Source organism: Amblyraja radiata, chromosome 9 (assembly GCF_010909765.2).
Source record: "Amblyraja radiata isolate CabotCenter1 chromosome 9, sAmbRad1.1.pri, whole genome shotgun sequence".
NCBI lineage: Eukaryota > Metazoa > Chordata > Chondrichthyes > Rajiformes > Rajidae > Amblyraja > Amblyraja radiata.
The window spans coordinates 62432366-62453737 of NC_045964.1; the positions used below are offsets into that span (position 1 = coordinate 62432366).

Here is a 21372-nt window from a genome sequence, read left to right on the forward strand (position 1 = left end):
GGGCTGCAAGCTGATGAAGAAAAATCGATCGGACTTCCGTTCCCGGTTTTTAATTTTTATAAATCGCTGGACAATTCACTAATTGGATTAAAATAAAAAGTGACTTCTAACTCCTTCAACGCCTACAATGTGACGGATCGCAAGAACGGGACAAAACAAAGGGTAAGTCGTTTATTTTACATATAAACTTGCTTCTTGGGATGGCTTTAATCTAATTTTACGTTGCGAAAATGTTATTTGGGCCCCATTCGGTGGGCGGCGCGACTTTCGTCAGCAGCGGCCTCTGCAGTCCGTCTGCGTTTTTATTATTTTATGTCTATGTTTTTATGTAGTTTTTGTTATTTTTGTTGGGGTATGTGTGTGGGGGGGGTGGGGGTGGTGTGGGGGGGGGGGGGGGTAACTTTTAAATCTCTCCCTGCACGGGAGACCCCACCTTTTCTTTGTCGGGTCTCCGTTGTCGTTGGGGCTGCAACGAGGAGCGGCCTCCAACAGGAAGACCGGGGGCTGTGGTGCCGACTACTCACCTCACCGTCGCGGAGCTGGCCGAGTCCGGAGCGGGTGGAGCTGTGGTGGACGCTGCTGCGACCCGACCCCCGGAGATTCGGTGGCTGCAACTGCGGGTCTGGCTGATGGTGGCACTGGGAGCCCGCGGGTCCCTGGAGGGAGACCGCTTTTCGGGGCTTCCGCAGCGGCGACTTCTCCTGCCCGAGTTGCGGGGTTGAAGAGCTCCTGGAGCGGGGCCTTACAGCACCGCCCCGCGCGGCTTGGAATGGCCGCGGGGCTGCGAGCGCACGCCGGGGACTCTAACACCTAGAACCCGGTGTGCGGCCTTGCATCACCCGGCGTGGCTTTAATGGCCACGGGACAATTCGCCATCGCCCGCCGGGGGCTTTGACTTTGACTCTGACATCGGGGGGGGAGTGCAGTGGAGAGATAAGTTTTTTTGGCCTTCCGTCACAGCAATGTGATGGATGTTTATGTAAATTATGTTGTGTCTTGGGTCTATTTGTTTGTAATGTATGGCTGCAGAAACGACATTTCGTTTGGACCTCAAGGGGTCCAAATGACAATAAATTGAATTGTATTGTATTGTATTGTATTGTATTGTATACGAACCGGCAGTGTTTTTCCTGCCGATATGGAGTTCAAATTCACTGCAAATGCAACGTTCCAATCGATCGCGTTACAGAAACACCCACTCGCAAGATGATTTAAATGCTCTTTTTTTTTTGGACAATCATGTCATAAGCCGTCTAGTCTATATTTTGTGTTATTCTCTCTTCATGATCATTATTTTTAAACTAAATATTCACAACAGTTTGAGCAAAATATGTATTGTGCAAAAAACAATCATGTTGATTATATTTTGAGTGGATGTTTCTGGATTAATTTATGGGAACTGAACATTCCTTCCACCTGCATATAAATTCATGACAGTGAGATTTAAAAATAATGTTATATTGTGAATTCTTGTGTGAATGAGATTAGTTTGTTATTTGGATACTTAGGCTATTTAAAAAAAATATCCTTTTCTTAAGAAATGCAATCTACAGGACATTGTTAATGGGAAAGTAGTGGGCAGAAAGGCATGTCATGCGTAGTTTGAAGAGCAAAAACTTGTAGTTTACAATGCCAAAATTGAAAAGTTGAGGAAAAACAAGGTGTACAGAGTTGCTTATTGGTTACAATCTGAGGAGTATGATGATGCTACTGATTATGATATGCCAATGTACCACCTAGCAACTGATCTTCTTCATAAAGACTTGGTCTATTGCTAGAAATTGTAAGTTATTTACCTATCTGTTATGGACTTACAGCATATAATACAATAATATTTAAGTTCTGATCTTGAGAAAATATCACATTTTTGAATTTTCAAGGCAGTCAGGGTGTTTATTACTATTTCCGTCACAACGGTCAATTTTGTAATTTGCTACAATTAGGTAATTAACTAATTATATGCTTTAATTTCAGGTCATCCAAGTAAGATGTTTTATATTTGTTTCAGAATGCTTCAAACTGTAATAACTGAAATTTTCATTCAGTTCTCTTAATTTTTAAGAAAGTTATGGGCTGTCCTCGATCACAGCTTTTGTGTTAAGTCAATGAAAAAACAATAGGGAACAAGATGCTAATTTCTGAGTATGAAAATGGCCATAACCTTTTTAATACTGAAGATATAAAAGTGACATATCTCACAGAGAGTGATGAGTCTGTGGAATTCTCTGCCTCAGAGGGCAGTGGAGGCCGGTTCTCTGGATCCTTTAAAGAGAGAGCTAGATAGGGCTTAAAAATAGCAGAATCAGGGGATATGGGGAGAAGGCAGGAACGGGGTACTGATTGGGGATGATCAGCCATGATCACATTGAATGGCGGTGCTGGCTCGAAGGGCCAAATGGCCTACTCCTGCACATACCTGTATTGTCTATTATCTATTGTGTATTGTCTAATTAGGTGTCAAATTAAACTTATTTTTATACTTTATCTGATGGGATAAATCGCAGATTTGATTTTTTAAATCTCAAAATTTTGTAACATTGTTACCTTCTGGAACAAAGAATTCCACAGATTCACCACCCTCTGGCTAAACATGCGATCTAACCTTTAAAGCAGGCAACCATGCAGAACCTTATCAACAGTGAACTCCACATGGACTATGTCTACTTAAAAAAAAAGCAATCAAATTCATGAGACATAACCTCTCACACACAAAGCCATGCTGGAATACACGAATCAATCCCTTTCTTTCCAAATACATATATATATCTATCTTATACTTCAGAATCCCCCCCAATAACCCACCTAACACAGATGTTAGGCTCACTGATCTATAGTTCCCATGGGTTTTTGTTTTGCAGCCATTCTTGACTAAAGGCACATTAAAAGTAACTTTCATTACTCCAAAGATGAACCCAAAGCACCAGAGTCAATGTGGACTCTCAGTCTTAAGAAGGGTCTCGACCTGAAGCGTCACCTATTCGTTTTCTCCAGAGATGCTGCCTGTCCCGCTGAGTTACTCCAGAATTTTTGAATCTAGCACAAGAGTTGAGACAATTTTATCATCATATGTGCAAGAGCGGTGAGGGACAGGTACAATGAAAAATCTTAGGTACACAAAAGTGCTGGAGAAACTCAGCGGGTGCTGCAGCATCTATGGAGCGAAGGAAATAGGCAACGTTTTGGGCCGAAACCTTTCTTCAGACTGAAACAATGAAAAATCTTGTTTGCATCAGTATTCCAGGCAGAGACTCACTTAAATTAAATGTTACTCACACTGTAACACAAAGGAAACACTACAGCCAATTTCCACTCAGCCAGACTTTTTCACACAGAGGATGGTGGGTGTATGGAACGAGCTGACAGAGGAGGTGGTTGAGGCTGGGACTATCCCATCGTCTAAGAAACAGTTGGACAGGTACATGGATAGGACGGGTTTGGAGGGTAATGGACCAAGTGCAGGCAAGTGGGACTAGTGTAGTTGGGACATTGTTGGCCGGTGTGGGCGAGTTGGGCCAAAGGGCCTGTTTTCACACTGTATTACTCTATGACTCTATGCAGCAATGAGAGGATGTATTCTATGCAGTGCTTAATAAATAAATATTGCCCAGGGCACTAACGGTAAGTTACCACCAATTTTTCTTTGAAATAGTGCAAATGAACTTTTTCTATGAATACACACAGCCACTTCTAGAGAGCAGGCAGTTTGTCTCATCTACATGACAGAACACACCCCTGCAGTGGAACACTGAATTATTAGTTTAGTTTAGTTTAGAGATACAGCGCGCAAACAGGCCCTTCGGCCCACCGAGTCCGCACCGACCAGCAATCCCTGTACACCAACACTATCCTACACCCACTAGGGACCACTTTACACATACACCAAGCCAATTAACCTACAAACCTGTGCGTCTTTGGAGTGTGGGAGGAAACCAAAGATCTTGGAGAAAACCCAAGCAGGTCACGGGGAGAACGTACAAACTCCGTACAGACAGCACCCGTAGTCGGGATCGAACACAAGTTTCCGGTGCTGCAAGCGCTATAAGGCAGCAACTCTACCGCTGTGCCACCTTAGGGGAAATCTAGATATCTCTCTCGCCAAAACCCAAATCTCTCGACTTGGAGACATTGAGCATCAGCCACTCCCTGGGATAGGTAATGACTTTATGCACAATGGTTGAGATTTACAGGTACAGACCTGCGTTTCATCACTCCCCATAACACTTGGATGAAAACAAAAAACATATGAAGCCCAATTAAGGCAGGGATAATACAAAACTCATGTCATAAACAGGGAGAAGAGCTAGAGCTCGTCTGAAGTTATTCCTCTAGTTTTAGGGATTCTAATTTAGAGTTCCCTTCGAGGAGATGCAAAGGGAATCTACCAGGATGGTACCAAGGACTTTTGGTTTAGTTTAGACACAGGGCGGAAACAGGCCCTTCGGCCCACTGAGTCCATGCCGACTATTGATCCTCGTTCACTAACACTATCCTACACACCAAGGACAATTTATAACTTTTACCAAAGCCAATTAACCTACAAACCTGTACGTCTTTGGAGTGTGGCAGGGAACCAGAGCACCCGGGGAAAAACCACGCGGTCACGGGGAGAACGTACACACTCCGTATAGACAGCACCCGTTGTCAGAATCGAACCGGGTCTTTGGCGCTGCGAAGCAGCAACTCTACCATTGAGCCACCGTGCTTGTGTTACGCAAAGGTATTGGCAAAGGAGGGACTGTAATCCTCTGGGCAAAGATTGTTAAAGTAAGCTTTAATAGAAAAAAAATCTAACAGTGGGCTTTATTCAAGTAGGGAGACCAATGGAGGTGTCCGTTAGCATGGGATAATAGAATCCATATTTTTCATACCCGTCAATGGAAAGTGGACACCATGGGCAAGATCGGCAATCACAGCCGAGCTTGAAGGGCCTGTCCCACTTGTACAAACTAATTGCCGACCTCTGCCGAGTTTGCCCCTGACTCATACTCGCAGCATGGTCGCCACGAGGTCATAGGTTGTGGGAGGTCTTCGTTAACTCTTCCTCATGCTCGTGAGTGGTCTGCGCGTACTCGTGGCCTCAAGTAGGTCATTTTTCAACCTGCTCAAAAATGTCCACGAGTAAAAAAAGGTCAGCCAAGTGGGACAGGGGCTTTAGCAAAACGAGAAGTGCTGGAGGAATTCAGGGGGTCAGGCAACATCGGTGGATGGAATAGACAGACAATGTTTTGGGTCGGGACCCTTGTTCGGAGTTCCTCGGCACATTGTGTTTTGCTCAAGATTCCAACATCTGCTGTTCTATTACCTCTCTGCAATTGTCATAGAATATAGAGCAGGACAGTATAGGAACGGGCCCGTCGGCCCATAATGTCTGTGCTGATCATGATGCCAGGTTAAACTCATCTCATCTGCCTGTAATGATCTATATCCCTCTACTCCCTGCGCTACACGTGCCTATCTAAAAGCATCTTAAACGCCACTATCGTACTGGAGAGCTCCCTCTCCACTCCCCCCACTCACCATCAACAACACCACAGTCACATCTGTGGAGTCATTTAAGTTCCTTGGAACCATCATCTCCAAGGACCATAAATGGGGGGCCACCATCGACTCCACAGTCAAAAAAGGCCTAACAGAGGTTGTACTTACTGCGGCAGCTGAGGAAACACAATCTGCCACAGGCAATGATGGTCCAGTTTTATACTGCCATCATAGAGCCTGTCCTCACCTTCTCCATCATGGTCTGGTTTGGCTCAGCCACCAAGCATGACATCCAGAGGCTGCAGCGCATCGTTCGATCAGCCGAGAATGTTGTTGACCGCAACCTGTCCTCCATTGACGAACTGTACACTGCAAGGGCCAGGAAGCGGGTGGGTAAGATCATCTCTGACCCTGGCCACAAACTCTTTGAAGCACTACCCTCTGGAAGGCGACTCCGGACTGTCAAAGCCGCCACAGCCAGACATAAAAACTGTTTTTTCCCCACAAGCAGTTGCTCTACTCAAGAACCAACAGTCTGTAGCCTCCTTGTGCTCTGGTATTTTATTTCATTCTTCACATGTTTCAATTATAATGTTTTATTTTTAATTGTCTACTGTATATCATGTTGTTACTTGCGAGCAAAGCACCAAGGCAAATTCCTTATATGTGTACATACTTGGCTAATAAAATATATTCAATTCAATATCTGTCTCCCCACCACCTCTGGCAATGCATTCCAGTCACTCACCAGACTCTTGTGTTAAAAATAACTTGCTCGGCACATCTCCACTAAACTTTCCCCCTCTCACCTTATAGCTCAGTGCACTAGTGTCCTTTAAGTAAAGTTAAGGGCCTGTCCCACCTTCCTGAGTCCTCTGCCGAGTTGAAAGGACCTTAAAAAACAAAATCAAGATTTTTGTGATCTACGAATCCTCCTCCCGACTATCTTTTCACTCGTGGACTTTTTTTGTCATGCTGGAAAAAAACGTCCTGACTTACCTGATGCCCCGAGTACCTACGGCTAGCATAACGAGCCACTACGATATATCTACGGACTCCTACGGCCTTGCTACGGACATTCTCCGAGTTTGAATCAAGGGGAAAACTCGGGAGAATTCGTGAGTAACTCGGGAAAGTGGGACAGGGGCTTTACTTGTTAAGCAATTCCAATGTGCAGTTACAATACAATACAATACAATTTATTTGTCATTTGAACCTCATTGAGGTTCAAACGAAATGTTGTTTCTACAGTCATACACACAAGAAAAAGAACCACGTTCATGGTAATATAATGTTTAGAATCATTTAAAAAAAAATAGGTGCAGGAGTTGGCCATTCAGCCTTTCGAGCCAGCACTGCCATTCAATATGATCATGGCTGATCATCCAAAACAGTACCCCGTTCCTGCTTTCTCCCCATATCCCTTGATTCCGTTAGCCCTAAGAGCTAAATCTAACTCTGTCTTGAATACATTTGGTCCAGTCTGAGCAAGGACAGCTAATTTCATTCATAGTGGGCATTACTGGTAATGAGTTTTCATTATGTTTGCCCACGTCTACACTATTCAGATACTTTATCTGAATATGGAAGGTAGACAAAAATGATGGAGAAACTCAACGGGTGAGGCATCATCAATGGAGCGAAGGAATAGGCGACGATTCGGGTCGAGACCCTTCTTCAGACTGATGTGGAGGTGGGGGGGGGAAGAAGAAAGGAAGTGGCGGAGACAGTGGGCTGTGGGAGAGCATGGAAGGGGAGGGGGAGGGAGAAAGCAGGGACTACCTGAAATTGGAGAAGTCAATGCTCATGACGCTGGGGTGTAAACTACCCAAGCAAAATATGAGATGCTGCTCCTCCAATTTGCGGTGGGACTCACTCTGGCCATGGAGGAGGCCCAGGACAGAAAGGAAGTTAAGATGTGGTCGTAGTTGGAGAGAAGGGGGAATCACAGAGGGGGGTGGGCAGTGTGAGAGGATGTCTTCGGAGAGAGGAGGTGAACTTGTTCAAAGTTGGCATACCTTGAGGGGATTTCTGAATATGAGTTGCCTTTCTATCGTGGTGGGATTTAGAGCTGTCTCCATGTCATTGTTTCAATAATACAACACAGTTGTATCATCAGGTTGAGCCTGGACTTAATCTGGCAACGATGAGCTGTGAACAAATTGGAGTTGGAATCCTCAAAAATCAAACCATGGTGTTTTTATTCTCACACGTGCAAGGTGCAAACACAGTGAAATTCTTTTAGAGTCTTCGGCCCAACATGCCCAACATGTCCCAGCTACACTATTCCCACCTGCCTGCATTTGGTCCATATCACTCCAAACCTGTCCTATCCATGTACCTGTCTAACTGTTTCTTAAACGTTGGGATAGTCCCAGACACAACTACCTCCTCTTACACCCACCACCCTTTGTTGAAAAAGTTACTCCTCAGATTCTTATTAAATCTTTCCCCTTCACCTTGAACCAAGATGCACTGGTCCTCGATTCCTCCACTCTAGGGCAGAGATTCAGTGCATCTAATGTTTTTCTTGCAAACTAGTCCAGTAGAGTATTGCCATAGCCCCAATCCTCGATAAGAAATAGTCTACTGAGGCACCATGTTTTGGCGTCATTTTCAAAGTCCGCACTCTAGCTCTTTTGAGCGATGCCCGTTCCAAGCAAGTCCCAGGATGTTGAGTCCCAGCTTAGAGGAGGCGGTGCAGAATACATTCACAATTGGTATCAAGTTGCCCTTCTTTGAGGATCCCAAGTCAATCTGTACCCGATTTATGACAACATAAAAACATTGTACAGAGGGCTCTGTACCAGCAAATGTGCACAAACTTCCCTCCACAACAAGAGAATTCCAATCAGTGGATAAAAGTGTCTTCTGAAAGCAAAACAAAAGTGGGACGGTGGCGCAGCGGTAGAGTTACTGCCTTACAGCGCCAGGGTCTCAGGTTCGATCCTCACTACGGGCGCTTGCCTGTGTTTGTACGAAGTTAGTATGTTCTCCCCGTGACGTGTGTGGGTTTTCTCCAGAATCCGGAATTCTAAGCCTATAGTTGCTCTAAATTTGGTTTTGGCACCATCATGGTCAATTTTGAAAAATGGTCTCGACCCGAAACGTCACCCATTCCTTCTCTCCCAGGTTCCATACAGACTACGGGTGCTTGCTTGGGCGGAGTTTGTACGTTCTCCTCGCGGGTTTTCTCCAGGATCTCTGGTTTCCTCGCGCACTCCAAAGACGTACAGGTTTACAGGTTAATTGGCTTGGTAAAATTGTGAATTGTCCCTAGTGTCTGTGTGTGTAGGATAGTGCTGGTGTTCGGAGATCGCTGGTCGGCGCAGACTCGGTGGGCCGAAGGGCCTCTTTCCGCAGAGTATATTATAACTAAACTCAACATCCAAGAATCCTTCCCTCCAACCTGATGTCTTGACATGCGAGAACCAGCAGAAGGCCTGTTTTGAGAGAATGACAGTGGACTTGCATAACATTTGACCCAAATTCTGCAGCCCTCAGCCAGGGCACAACCATGTGCAGACTGTGGTCTTCATAGGTGATAGGAGCAGAATTAGGCAAGTCAGCCCATCAAGTCTACTCTGTCATTCAATCATAGCTGATCTACCTTTCCCTCTCAACCCCATTCTCCTGCCTTCTCCCCATAACTCCTGACACTCGTAATAATCAAGAATCTATCAATCTCTGCCTTAAAAATATCCATCAACTTGGCCTCCGCAGCCTTCTGTGGCAATGAATTTCACAGATTCCCTAAGTAAAGATTGTCTGACTAAAGAAATCCCTCCTCATCTCCTTCCTAAAGGTAAGTCCTTTCATTCTGGTCCTGTTCTTATGTAATCTCGCTGCAGAATGATGAGAAATACCTTGCACCTTAACCCCACTTTTCTTAATCCTTCTCCCTGCAAATATTGGAAGCTCATCTCCGAACAAACCTCCCGCTGAAGTGGAGGCAATATACGGGACAAACAGGAAGCTGTTCAACCTACATTGTTTCCACTTAAGAGCCAAGGTCACCCTCATCTTCAGCCAGAGTTTCAATATGGAGATAACACTTACACATTCAATGGCCGAGCTCCAAGACTTAGACACAGCAGCGAGTGGAGCAGCGGCGAAACATTTCCAAGTCAGGACGGTGGGAGACTTTGAGGGCAGCATGAAAGGGTGGTGAGGCCGTACACGGGGCAGCACGGTGGCACATCGGTAGAGTTGTTGCCTTACAGCGCCGGAGACCTGGGTTCAATCCCGATCACGGGTGCTGTCTGTACGGAGTTTGTACGTTCTCCCCATTACCGCGTGGGTTTTCTCCGAGATCTTCGATTTCCTCCCACACTCCAAAGTCATACAGGTTTGTAGGTTAATTGGCTTGGTGTAAAATGTAAAATGTTCCTTCGAGTGTGTGGGTGTAGGAAAGTGTCAATGTGCAGGAATCGCTGGTCGGTGCTAACTCGGTGGGCCAAAGGGCCTGTTCTCTAAACTAAAAGAAAAACAAAACTTGCTGCCCTTGTTTTTTTTATGGTGATGGTAGCTGAGGGTTTGGATCAGTCTGGATGGGTATATTTGTAGATGACGTACTGCATGAACGCTTAGTTTATTGTCACATGCAGCGAGATACAGAGGCCGCACCGCTCGGGGATGCTCCTACCAAGCCACTCGAGGCGGCAGAATCTGCCAACAAGCCGTGGCCACACCCGGACAGCCGGCCTGGCTCTCCCACCGTGGAACCACGAACCAACGAGGAGTCGCCCCAGGCTCGTCTCCTGCCCGACCCCAAAGACGGGGAACGGGGGAGGAGGGTGTCGGCGATGGCCGCAGACACTGGACAAGGGGCCGATTCCAAGATGGCGGCGGATGGAGGGGAGGATCGATGTTGCCATGACAACAGGCCTTCAAGGCCAAGATACGAATGTGCTCTTTAGAAGTTGGAAACTTTGTGGGCGCAAGAAATGTGGCAAATCTTTATGCACTCTCTCGGTGAAGTCAACTATAACACTACAATCGTTGCACTTTTGCACTTTTGATGGTGCTTATTTTACTGGAGTGCATGCAAAAATAAAGTATCATAATCAGTATTTGTTTGCGTACCATCCAGTTACAGAAGAGAGAACGTGTACTGGTGGTTAAGGTAATGAAATCTAGTGGAGATGAAGAGCTGATCAAATGGGTTCCGTTAAGCTGCTTAAGAGTTACTGGAGTTGCCTTGCAGATGTGTAGAAAAGAACCGCAGGTGTTGGTTTACACCAAAGACAGACACAAAATGCTGGAGTAACTCAGCGGGACAGGCAGCATCTCAGAATCATAGAGTGATACAGTGTGGAAACAGGCCCACACCGCCCAACATGTCCCAATCTGCACTCGTCCCACCTGCCCACCTTTGGTCCATATCCCTCCAAACCTGTCCTAAGCACACAAAATTGCTGGAGGAACTCAGCGGGTGCTGCAGCATCTATGGAGCGAAGGAAATAGGCGACGTTTCGGGCCGAAACCCTTCTTCAGACTCATGTCCTAAGCATGTATTTGTCTAACTTTTACTTAAATGTTGGGAAACTATCTCTTCTGGCAGCTCGTTCCATACACCCACTTACCGTGAAAAACGTACCCCTCAGTTTCCTATTAAATCTATTCACCTTAAACCTATGTCCTCTGATCCTCGATTCACCTGCTCTGGGCAAAAGACTGTGCATCTACCCAATCTATTCCTCTCATGGAGAAAAGGAATAGGTGACGATTCGGGACAAGACGCTGCTTCCGACAGAGTCGGGGAGAAAGATGTGGTATCAGGAAGCAAGCAACTTTCTGTACTTACACACTCTCTTAAAGCTACAGTAAGAGGCTTGTTCAGTTTAGTGTTTAAGAAGGAACTGCAGATGCTGGAAAATCGAAGGTAGACAAAAGTGCTGGAGAAACTCAGCGGGTGCAGCAGCATCTATGGAGCGAAGGAAAGAGGCAACGTTTCGGCCCGAAACGTTGCCTATTTCCTTCGCTCCATAGATGCTGCTGCACCCGCTGAGTTTCTCCATTACTTTTGTCTACCTTGTTCAGTTTAGTTCCTGCTTATAAATGATTGCCTTGGTGGCAATGGTTAAGCCATGGAATATTGTGAGTTGATGATGCATTTAACTAATGCATCTATAATAATCTGGGCCCCATGTCATAAAAAAAAGCACAACTGGATGATAAGTTTTAATTTAATCACAGCTGTTCACTCATAACGCCCCCTTATCTTTAAAAAGATTGTGTTGTTTGCTGGTTCCACTGTATCATTCATTTTGGTTAATTATTAATGCAGACCAGAGAACACAGGGCATCACGGTGGCGCAGCGGTAGAGTTGCTGCCTTACAGCGCCAGAGACCAGGGTTCGATCCTGACCACGGGTGCTGTCTGTACGGAATTTGTACGTTCTCCCAGCGAGCGACCACGTGCATTTTCCCCAGGTGCTCCGGCTTCCACCCAAACTCCAAAGATGTACAGGTTTGTAGGTTAATTGGCTTTGGTAAAATTGTAAATTGTCCAGAGTGTGTAGGATAGTGCTCATATATGGGGTGATCGCTGGTCAACGCTGACTCGGTGGGCTGAAGGGCCTTGTTTCCAGACTGTATCTCTAAAGTCTAAAATCTTTGTCTAGACTCTTGGTAGAATTAAAGATAGACACAAAATGCTGGCGTAACTGAAGTCTAAAGAAGGGTCTTGACCCGAAACGTCACCCATTCCTTCGCTCCAGAGATGCTGCCTGTCCCGCTGAGTTACTCCAGCATTTTGTGTCTATCTTCGATCTAAACAGCATCTGCAGTTCCTTCCAACACGCTTGGTGGAATTAAATTTATTATTTCAACATGTGCTTTTTGGGCAACAGAAAAAAAAGAATTCTGCCTGTTACTTTAATATTCACAGGTACAGTCCATGTTGGAACATCAGGCGTATTAACAAATTCATTTCATTTGAATGTCAATTCATTTAACAAACTTCTACAGATGCACCATAAAGGGCATACAGTCAGGTCTCATCACTGCTTAGTTTGGGGACAAGACTGCAAAAATTACAGTGTTATGGACGTAGCCCAGTCCCACGCAGATCAGACTTCCCGCCATCGACTCAATCTACACGTCACAAAAGCAGTTCACATAATCAAAGACACGACCCATCCTGGTCATTCCTTCTCCCCGCTCCCATCCAGCAGAAGGTACAGAAGCTTGATAGCACACCAGACTAAGGAAAAACTTCTTCCCCTCTCACAGGCTTCTGAATGTTCCTTCCATAATCAATTGGTACAGCCCGATTCATCTTCACCCCATTGAGGACATTGAACTCAATGCATCTGTGTATGGTATATATCTCATCTCTTTGGACAGCATGCAAAAACAAACCTTTTCACTGCACCTCAGTACATGTGACAGTAATAAACCTAAACCTACAAGTAGTAAAAGGGGCATAAAGTCTCAATAGACAATAGGTGCAGGAGTTGGCCATTCGGCCCTTCGAGCCAGCACTGCCATTCAATGTGATCATGGCTGATCATCCCCAATCAGTACCCCATTCCTGCCTTCTCCCCATATCCCCATACCCCTGACTCCGCTATTTTTAAGAGCCCTATCTAGCTCTCTCTTGAAAGCATCCAGAGAACCTGCCTCCACCATCCTCTGAGGCAGAGAATTCCACAGACTCACCACTCTCTGTGAGAAAAAGTGTTTCCTCTTCTCCGTTCTAAATGGCTTACCCCTTATTCTTAAACTGTGGCCCCTGGTTCTGGACTCCCCCAACATCGGGAACATGTTTCCTGCCTCTAGCATGTCCAAACCCTTAACAATCTTATATGTTTCAATGAGATACCCTCTCATCCTTCTAAACTCCAGAGTGTACAAGCCCAGCTGCTCCATTCTCTCATCACTCTGATGTAAGTTAGTCTTCGTCTCATCTGTCCACAAGACCTTTTTCCAGAACTGGTTGCCCTTTTAAGTACTTCCTGGTAAACTGTAACCTGGCCATCCTATTTTAGCAGCTAACTAGTGGTTTGTATCTTGCAGTGTAGCCTCTGTATTTCTGTTCATGAAGTCTTCAGCGAACAGTGGTCATTGACAAATCCACACCTGACTCCTGAAGAGCGTTTCTGATCTGTTGGACAGGTGTTTGGGGATTTTTCTTTATTATAGAGACAATTCTTCTGTCATCAGCTATGGAGGTCTTCCTTGACCTGCCAGTCCCTTTGTGATTAGTAAGCTCACCAGTGCTCTCTTTCTTCTTAATGATGTTTCAAACAGTTGATTTTGGTAAGCCTAAGGTTTGGATGATGTCTCTAACAGTTTTATTCTTTGTTTCTCGGTCTCATAATGGCTTCTTTGACTTTCATTGGCACAACTTTGGTCCTCATGTTGATAAACAGCAATAAAAGTTTCCAAGGGTGATGGAAAGACTGGAAGAAAGACCAGGTGCTGAGAGCTCTCTTATATCTGCATGAAGGAGGCAATTAAACACACCTGAGCAATTACATACGCCTGTGAAGCCATGTGTCCCAAACATTATGGTGCCCTGAAATGGGGGGACTATGTATAAACACAGCTGTAATTTCTACATGGTGAAACCAAAATGTATAAAAATGGCCTTTACCAAAATCTGACAATGCGCACTTTGTGATTTTTTTTCTATTATAAAACTCAAATTGTGGAGTACAGGGGCAAATAAATAAATGATGGGTCTTTCTCCCAAACATTATGGAGGGCACTGTGTGTAGGTTAATTCACTTGGTATAAATATAAATTGTCCGTGTGAGTAGGATAGTGTTAATGTGCGGGGAGCGCTGGTCGGCGCGGACTAGGTGGGCCGAAGGACCTGCTTCCGCGCTGTATCTCTAAACTGAACTATAGATAGTGCGAGGCTCTCCAATGAGAAAGATGGTAGGTCAGGGCCACTCTCCAGTTGATACCACAGTCAGACCACCAACAGTCTCATTCTCTCATCCTGTCCCATATTAATCAAGCATTAATTCACCAGTGACAAGATCTATGCAAAAATCCAACTGCGCTGTTTAAATGCCATTTAATCACATTTAACACGGGTAGGTTTAAGTCCTTCCATTGAACAAAGTCACGTTGAAAGCCCTTAAAACAGTACTATTCTTCACCTTTGATTTATCACAACCATTTTCCGACCCAGATTATCTGGTGATTGTAGTTCAATTTGGTTTACATGTGCTTCATTGCAACATTTCATCATGTTGTCTAACTGAGCTTTGTCACTACCAGATGAAAAATAGCCAAATGTTGCAATCAACAAATTTCATGACCTCTCAGTAATCCTTCACAATCATGAGAAATGATAATCAAGTTGGCGATATGCAGAGTACTGCCCTGCCGACTACAAATTCAGACGGTTCAGAAGGTTGAGAGGAATATAGAAAATCATGAGAGGAATAGATTGGGTGGATGCACAGAGTCTCTTGCCCAGACTGGGGGGGGGGGGGGGAGAAATCGAGAACGAGAGGACATAGGTTTAAGGTGAAGGGGGAAAGATTTTTACAGGAATCTGAGGGGTGACATTTTTACTCAAAGGGTGGTGGGTGTGTGGAATGAGCTGCCGGAGGAGGTAGTTGAGGCAGGGACTATCCCAACGTTTAAGAAGCAATTAGACAGGTACATGGATAGGACGGGTTTAGAGGGATATGGGCCAAACGCAGGCGGGTGGGACTCGTGTCGATGGGATAGTGTGGAAAAGTTGGGCAATTTCCACGCCATATGATTCTACAACTCTACTACTCATGAATTGTTAGCAAAACATAGAAACATAGACTAAGAAACATGGAAAATAGATACAGAAAAACTATTGCAAGTTCTTGCTCTGCAGCAAAACTTGCAGTTACACCGTTAATCACGGCACATATTTGATCAATTAAAGATGGTGTTGAGGCCCGAGCCACTTTGGTCTCGAACCATCGTTCGTCGAGCTTCGGCACTCGCGAGCTCCTGGCGTGATCTGGGCCGTACAATTAATGCCGACCTGGGTAGTCAGCTGGCGGGGTGGAGCGGACAACGGGGCTAGAAACATAGAAAATAGGTGCAGGAGGAGGCCATTCGGCCCTTCGAGCCAGCACTGCCATTCAATGTGATCATGGCTGATCGTCCCTTATCAATAACCCGTGCCTGCCTTCTCCCCATATCCCTTGACTCCACTAGCCCCTAGAGCTCTATCTAACTCTCTCTTAAATCCATCCAGTGACTTGGCCTCCACTGCCCTCTGTGGCAGGGAATTCCACAAATTCCAACTCTCTGGGCTAAAAAGTTTTTTCTCACCTCAGTCTTAAATGGCCTCCCCTTTATTCTAATACTGTGGCCCCTGGTTCTGGACTCGCCCAACATTGGGAACATTTTTCCTGCATCTAGCTTGTCCAGTTCTTTTATTTATTTTATATGTTTCTATAAGATTCCCCCCTCATTCTCCTAGACTCCAGTGAATACAAGCCTAGTCTTTTCAATCTTTCCTCATATGACAGTCCCGCCATCCCAGGGATCAATCTCGTGAACCTACGCTGCACTGCCTCAATCACAAGGATGTCCTTCCTCAAATTAGTCTCCCCACACATTAGTCTCCACTTCACAGTCAACGCGTTAACACACACACCTTGCCCTTTTGTACTAATTGTTGAGCTGTACCGTTTAAATATTAAACTGAGCGTTTATACAACATGTGAACCTCTTCAATGGGCACAAAACGCTGGAGTAACTCAGCGGGACAGGCAGCATCTCTGGAGGAAATGAATAGGTGACGTTTTGGGTCAGGACCTTTCTTCAGAACAAAAAAACATTTTCATACGACATAAATTGTCCCCTCTCCAACTGTTATAATAATTATTTTTTCCTTTATATGGTGGAACGGACTTGACGACAAACAGGGACTTAAATTGTTGAAATTCTTTGCAACCCAGACTCTGTTTTTTCTAGTTTAGGGAGGTTTTGTTTTTTCCTTTCTCTTTTTTTCTTTTTTTTCTTTATATCTTTTTGTTTTTATATATACACAAGTTCTCCTTTAAACACTTAACTATATTTACATGGAGACTGGGAGGTCTATATTCAATGTGTATTTTGACACTGGACTCATATTTAGGTTATACCTGTTATTAATGTAATCCTGATCCCTATGTATCAATATCATTGTTATGTTTATCATTTTTTGTTGTTGTATTGTTTTAATTTTGAAAAAAGATTTAAAAAGAAAAGAAAGAAATAAATAAAATTTGGCTCCAAGCCGGCAACTGTAAGTACTATCGGGTAAACGTCCATGCCCATGTCCTTTGTGGTGATGGTAGTGAAGGTCATAAAGCTTCTCTCGATGGCTTACCAAAGACAGATAATCCAGAGTCTCAGTAGCCCTTACCTCCCATTTTCTCCTCCAACCCTTTCAAACCCCATCCTCATTTCCTTCATCACCAATTCTACAATCACGCTCCATGATCCCAATCCCTACCATTACACCACACATTTTGTCCACTCCACTGCGAAATCTCCTCAAGGTATGCCTACTTTGAAGAAGTTCTCCTCCTTTCTCGGACGGGAGTTCTGCAACACCCTCTCGCTGCACCCCCTCTGTGCTACATCTCCATACATCACCTGCTCTACATCAGTGAGACCAAGAGTAGACTTGGCGATCGCGTCGCCCAACATCTCCGCTCAGTTTGCAATAACCAACCTGATCTCCTGGTGGCTCAGCACTTCAACTCCCTCTCTTATTCCGAATCCGACCTTTCTGTCCTGGGCCTCCTCCATGGCCAGAGCGAGTCCCACCATAAATTGGAGGAGCAGCTCCTCATATTTCGCTTGGGTAGTTTGCCCCCCAGCGGTATGAACATTGACTTCTCCAATTTCAGGTAGTCCTTGCTGTCTCCCTCTTTCCCCTCCCCAGCTCTCCACAGCCCACTGTCTCCGCCTCTTCCTTTCTTCTTCCCGCCCCCCCATCCCCACATCAGTCTGAAGAAGGGTCTTGACCCGAAACGTCACCTATTCCTTCTCTCCATAGATGCTGCCTCACCCGCTGAGTTTCTCCAGCATTTTTGTCTACCTTCACCATCTATAACTCTCGTTTCACTCTCCCGACTCTCAAGGGTCTGTCCCACTTACGTGTCCATGGCACGCAAATTACGCGACCTTCGTGGTCGCATTGAGGCGCACGGGCATCGTATGGCCGCGCGGGGCCGGTCCCACTGAGAAGCGCGGAGGGGTATGTAGTTGTGCGTGACATCGCGCGGGGCTCCGAAATTTATGTAGCGAACAAAATCTTCGCGCGCCAACAGCCTGTCGCGTGACTGACGGCCAAAGTGGGACAGGCCCAAGACCCTGGCTCGATGCAATGTCTCACCTCTAACAGCAGCAGAAGAGGCAAACGATCGCCGAGCTCGGCCTGGGGCTCACGGCCGTTGCGGTCCGGATCCGCCCCCACTCTTACTCCCAGAGCGGGGCCAAGAAAATTGAAGATAGACACAAAATGCTGGAGTAACTCAGCGGGACCGGCAGCATCTCTGGAGAGAATCAATGGATGACGTTTCAGGTCAAGACCCTTATTTCAGACTGAAGAAGGGTCTTGACCCGAAACATCACCCATTGCTTCTCTCCAGAGATGCTGCCGGTCCCGTTGAGTTACTCCAGCATTTTGTGTCCATCTTCAAATGGCGTCACGCCCTCCAGACGGCTGTGCGCACGCATGAAATCGCACGCCACCTTCGCGGGACCGTCGCGCCTCAACGCGACGACGAGGTCGCGTAATTAGCGTGCCAAGGACACGCAAGTGGGACAGGGGCTTTAGTCTGAAGAAGGGTCTCGACCCCATTCCTTTTCTCCAGGAATGTTGCCTGACCTGCCGAGTTATTCCAGCATTTTGTGTCTATCTTAGGATATAAAGACATCTTGCCAGACAGATGCCCACCTCTCTGTCGCTGACTCACCTGAATAGATTACTCTCCCTGCACAATCCCACTTAAATCCCCAGTTTTGTCACCTCATTTATATTTCACACCAACGTGCGAGAAACTCACACTCTCAAGTAAAAGAAAGACAACTATCTCCATCAGCTCGAAGATATTGCCCTCCTGTGGACACGTCACATCCTCAGATGTAACACACTCCTAAAAAGGAAACCCATCAACTTCCAGCTCTGCTATTTTTAATAAAATTTCTATCAGCGAACATTTTTAACACCTGTCTGAAGTCAGTCTTCAAGTCTGGAAAACGAGAGAGGCCCAGTGCAAATTGGAGGAACAGCACCTCATATTTTGCTTGGGTAGCTTACACCCTAGCGGTATGAACATTGAGTTCTCTAACTTCAAGTAACCCTTGCTTTCCCCCTCTCTCTCTCTCTCTCCATCCCCTTCCTAGTTTTCCCACCAGTCTTACCATCTCCGACTACATTTTATCTCTGTACCGCCCACTCTCCTGACATCAGTCCGAAGAAGGGTCTCGACCCGAAACGTCAGCCATTACTTCTCTCCAGAGAGGCTGCCTGCCCCGCTGCGTTCCTCCAGCTTTTTGTGTCTATCCTCGATTTAAACCAGCACCTGCAGTTCTTTCCCACACCATGCATTATATAATGCAGATGAGACATTTCCCAGAGATTACTCTCAGAATATCAACACTCTCCGTCTATGCCTACACCCCACTGTAACAAGAAACATTTTCGTTCTATCTTTTCTTTCTCCTGGTCAAACTTTTTCATTTTTAGTAAATTCCTCCCTTCACAGATTTTGACCCGAGTATTTCAAGCTTTCATCCTTGTATCGAGCTTTGAGAGACTGAAAAGTTTGAAGACGTTCTGGTTGTCCTTGTAACATATAACTGAAATTAACACGCAAGTGCGGGCCATACATTTGACCCATCCATCACCCATTTCTCCGGAGATGCTGCCTGTCCCGCTGAGTTACTCCAGCATTTTGCGTCTATCTTCAGTGTAAACCATCATCTGCAGTTCCTTCCTACACAATACTTTAGCCTTTAACGAAAGAACATGGCAGCACAATAGCGCAGCCGTAGAGACTTTAGTGTTACAGCGTGGAAAACAGGCTCTTCGGACCACGCCTAACCCTCTAGTTTCAGATACCTCTGTTAAAGGTGAAATATTTTCACTAATACCCGTGCCAAGACAAACTGCACACCTCTATCATGTACAATACTTCTCAATAACGATGCACTCTGAGCCTTCCTGTACTCCCTGCACATACACAACTGTGCATCCACAAACAAGAATATGATCCTGACTCCGATCAGGTTTCAGCAGCGTAGGAGGTGAGAGAGATCCTGATATGTCACTTGCAGAGAGGGGGGGGGGGGAACTCTCATTCTGCAGGTAGTGACACAGGATTGTAATACAAATGCCCCAACCGAAAAGTGTTCAATACCACAATGTTTGCCAATTTTGTAATATAATATCAAGTATTTCAAGTTCTTTATTTTGTGACATACGCACAGGTTACAGTGAAGTAGAGGCAGTTTTTTTTTTTTTTTTTTTTAAATCACCAAAAGCTGCCAGTACGCACGATTGATAAATATACGAGTCACGTCAATGAAAAATGAAATAACAAACTAGCGAGGTTTAACTTTTAAGGAAGTCTTATCAGCAAAAACCTCGGTAAGGGTGGCACGGTGGCGCAGCGGCAGAGCTGCTGCCTCACAGCGCCAGAGGCCCGGGTTCGATCCTGACTACGGGTGCTGTCTGTACGGAGTTTGTACATTCTAACGTATGGCCACGTGGGTTTCGTGCCACGTTCCCATTTTTTCCGCACACATTCCAAAGAAATGCAGGTTTGTCGGTCAAATAGACAATAGATAGATAGGTGCAGGAGTAGACCATTTGGCCCTTCGACCCAGCACCGCCATTCAATGTGATCATGGCTGATCATCCCCAATCAGTACCCCGTTCCTGCCTTCTCCCCATATCCCCTGACTCCGCTATTTTTAAGAGCCCTATCTAGCTCTCTCTTGAAAGCATCCAGAGAACCTGCCTCCACCGCCCTCTGAGGCAGAGAATTCCACAGACTCACCACTCTCTGTGAGAAAAAGTGTTTCCTCGTCTCCGTTCTAAATGGCTTACTCCTTATTCTTAAACGGTGGCCCCTGGTTCTGGACTCCCCAAACATCGGGAACATGTTTCCTGCCTCTAGTGCCCTTAACAATCTTATATGTTTCAATGAGATACCCTCTCATCCTTCTAAACTCCAGAGTGTACAAGCCCAGCTGCTCCATTCTCTCAGCATATGACAGTCCCGCCATCCCGGGAATTAACCTTGTAAACCTACGCTGCACTCCCTCAATAGCAAGAATGTCCTTCCTCAAATTAGGGGAGCAAAACTGCACACGATACTCCAGGTGTGGTCTCACTAGGGGATTCTGCACAGAATGGATTCTGTAAATTGTCCCTCGTATGTAGGACAGAACGAGTGCACGGGCGATCGCTGGTGGGCGCAGACACGGTGGGCTGAAGGGCCCATTTCCACGCTGCAAACTAACCGCCGTACCGTCACGTATTGTCACATAAAAAGCAGCGGCTACAAGGACAATGGAAATCTTGTTTCCAGCAAGCAATATATTCAAAAGATTATAATGCCCATTGACTGCAGAATTGTGACAACTGTGAACTAATCCTGGCTCTATTTGTGGGATTCAAAATCCCCTGCATCATTTGGGAAGTAACCCTCGATTATTTACCGTGCTGTTTCCAGGTTTTCATTGCCACGTGGTTACTGTGACAAGCGAGACGCTTGCAGCAGCAATTCGGCACAAATCAATAATCTTTTCCTCCAATTCCCTAAGCAAAACACAATATTTTCAACAGATTTGCAGCCTAACCCACTAATAGATATCCGAATCTCTCCCCCCCACCCCCGAGTTGCGGAAAACATTGACGATTACATTTTCTAATGGATT

General features: G+C 45.6%; 1 protein-coding gene across 3 annotated transcripts in view; it reads right to left on the bottom strand.

The window, feature by feature from the left end:
- The window catches only part of LOC116977208 (exportin-1-like), a 102044-nt gene that overhangs the window by 71507 nt on the left and 9165 nt on the right, over positions 1-21372 (bottom strand). The window contains exon 1 of one of the 3 annotated variants that reach the window (XM_033027616.1): positions 6288-6345. The exons of the other annotated variants lie outside the window; for them this stretch is intronic. The gene's annotated coding sequence lies outside the window, so the exon portion shown is untranslated. Of the gene's footprint in view, positions 1-6287; positions 6346-21372 lie in introns of those variants that run through there. 3 annotated transcript variants of the gene reach the window in all.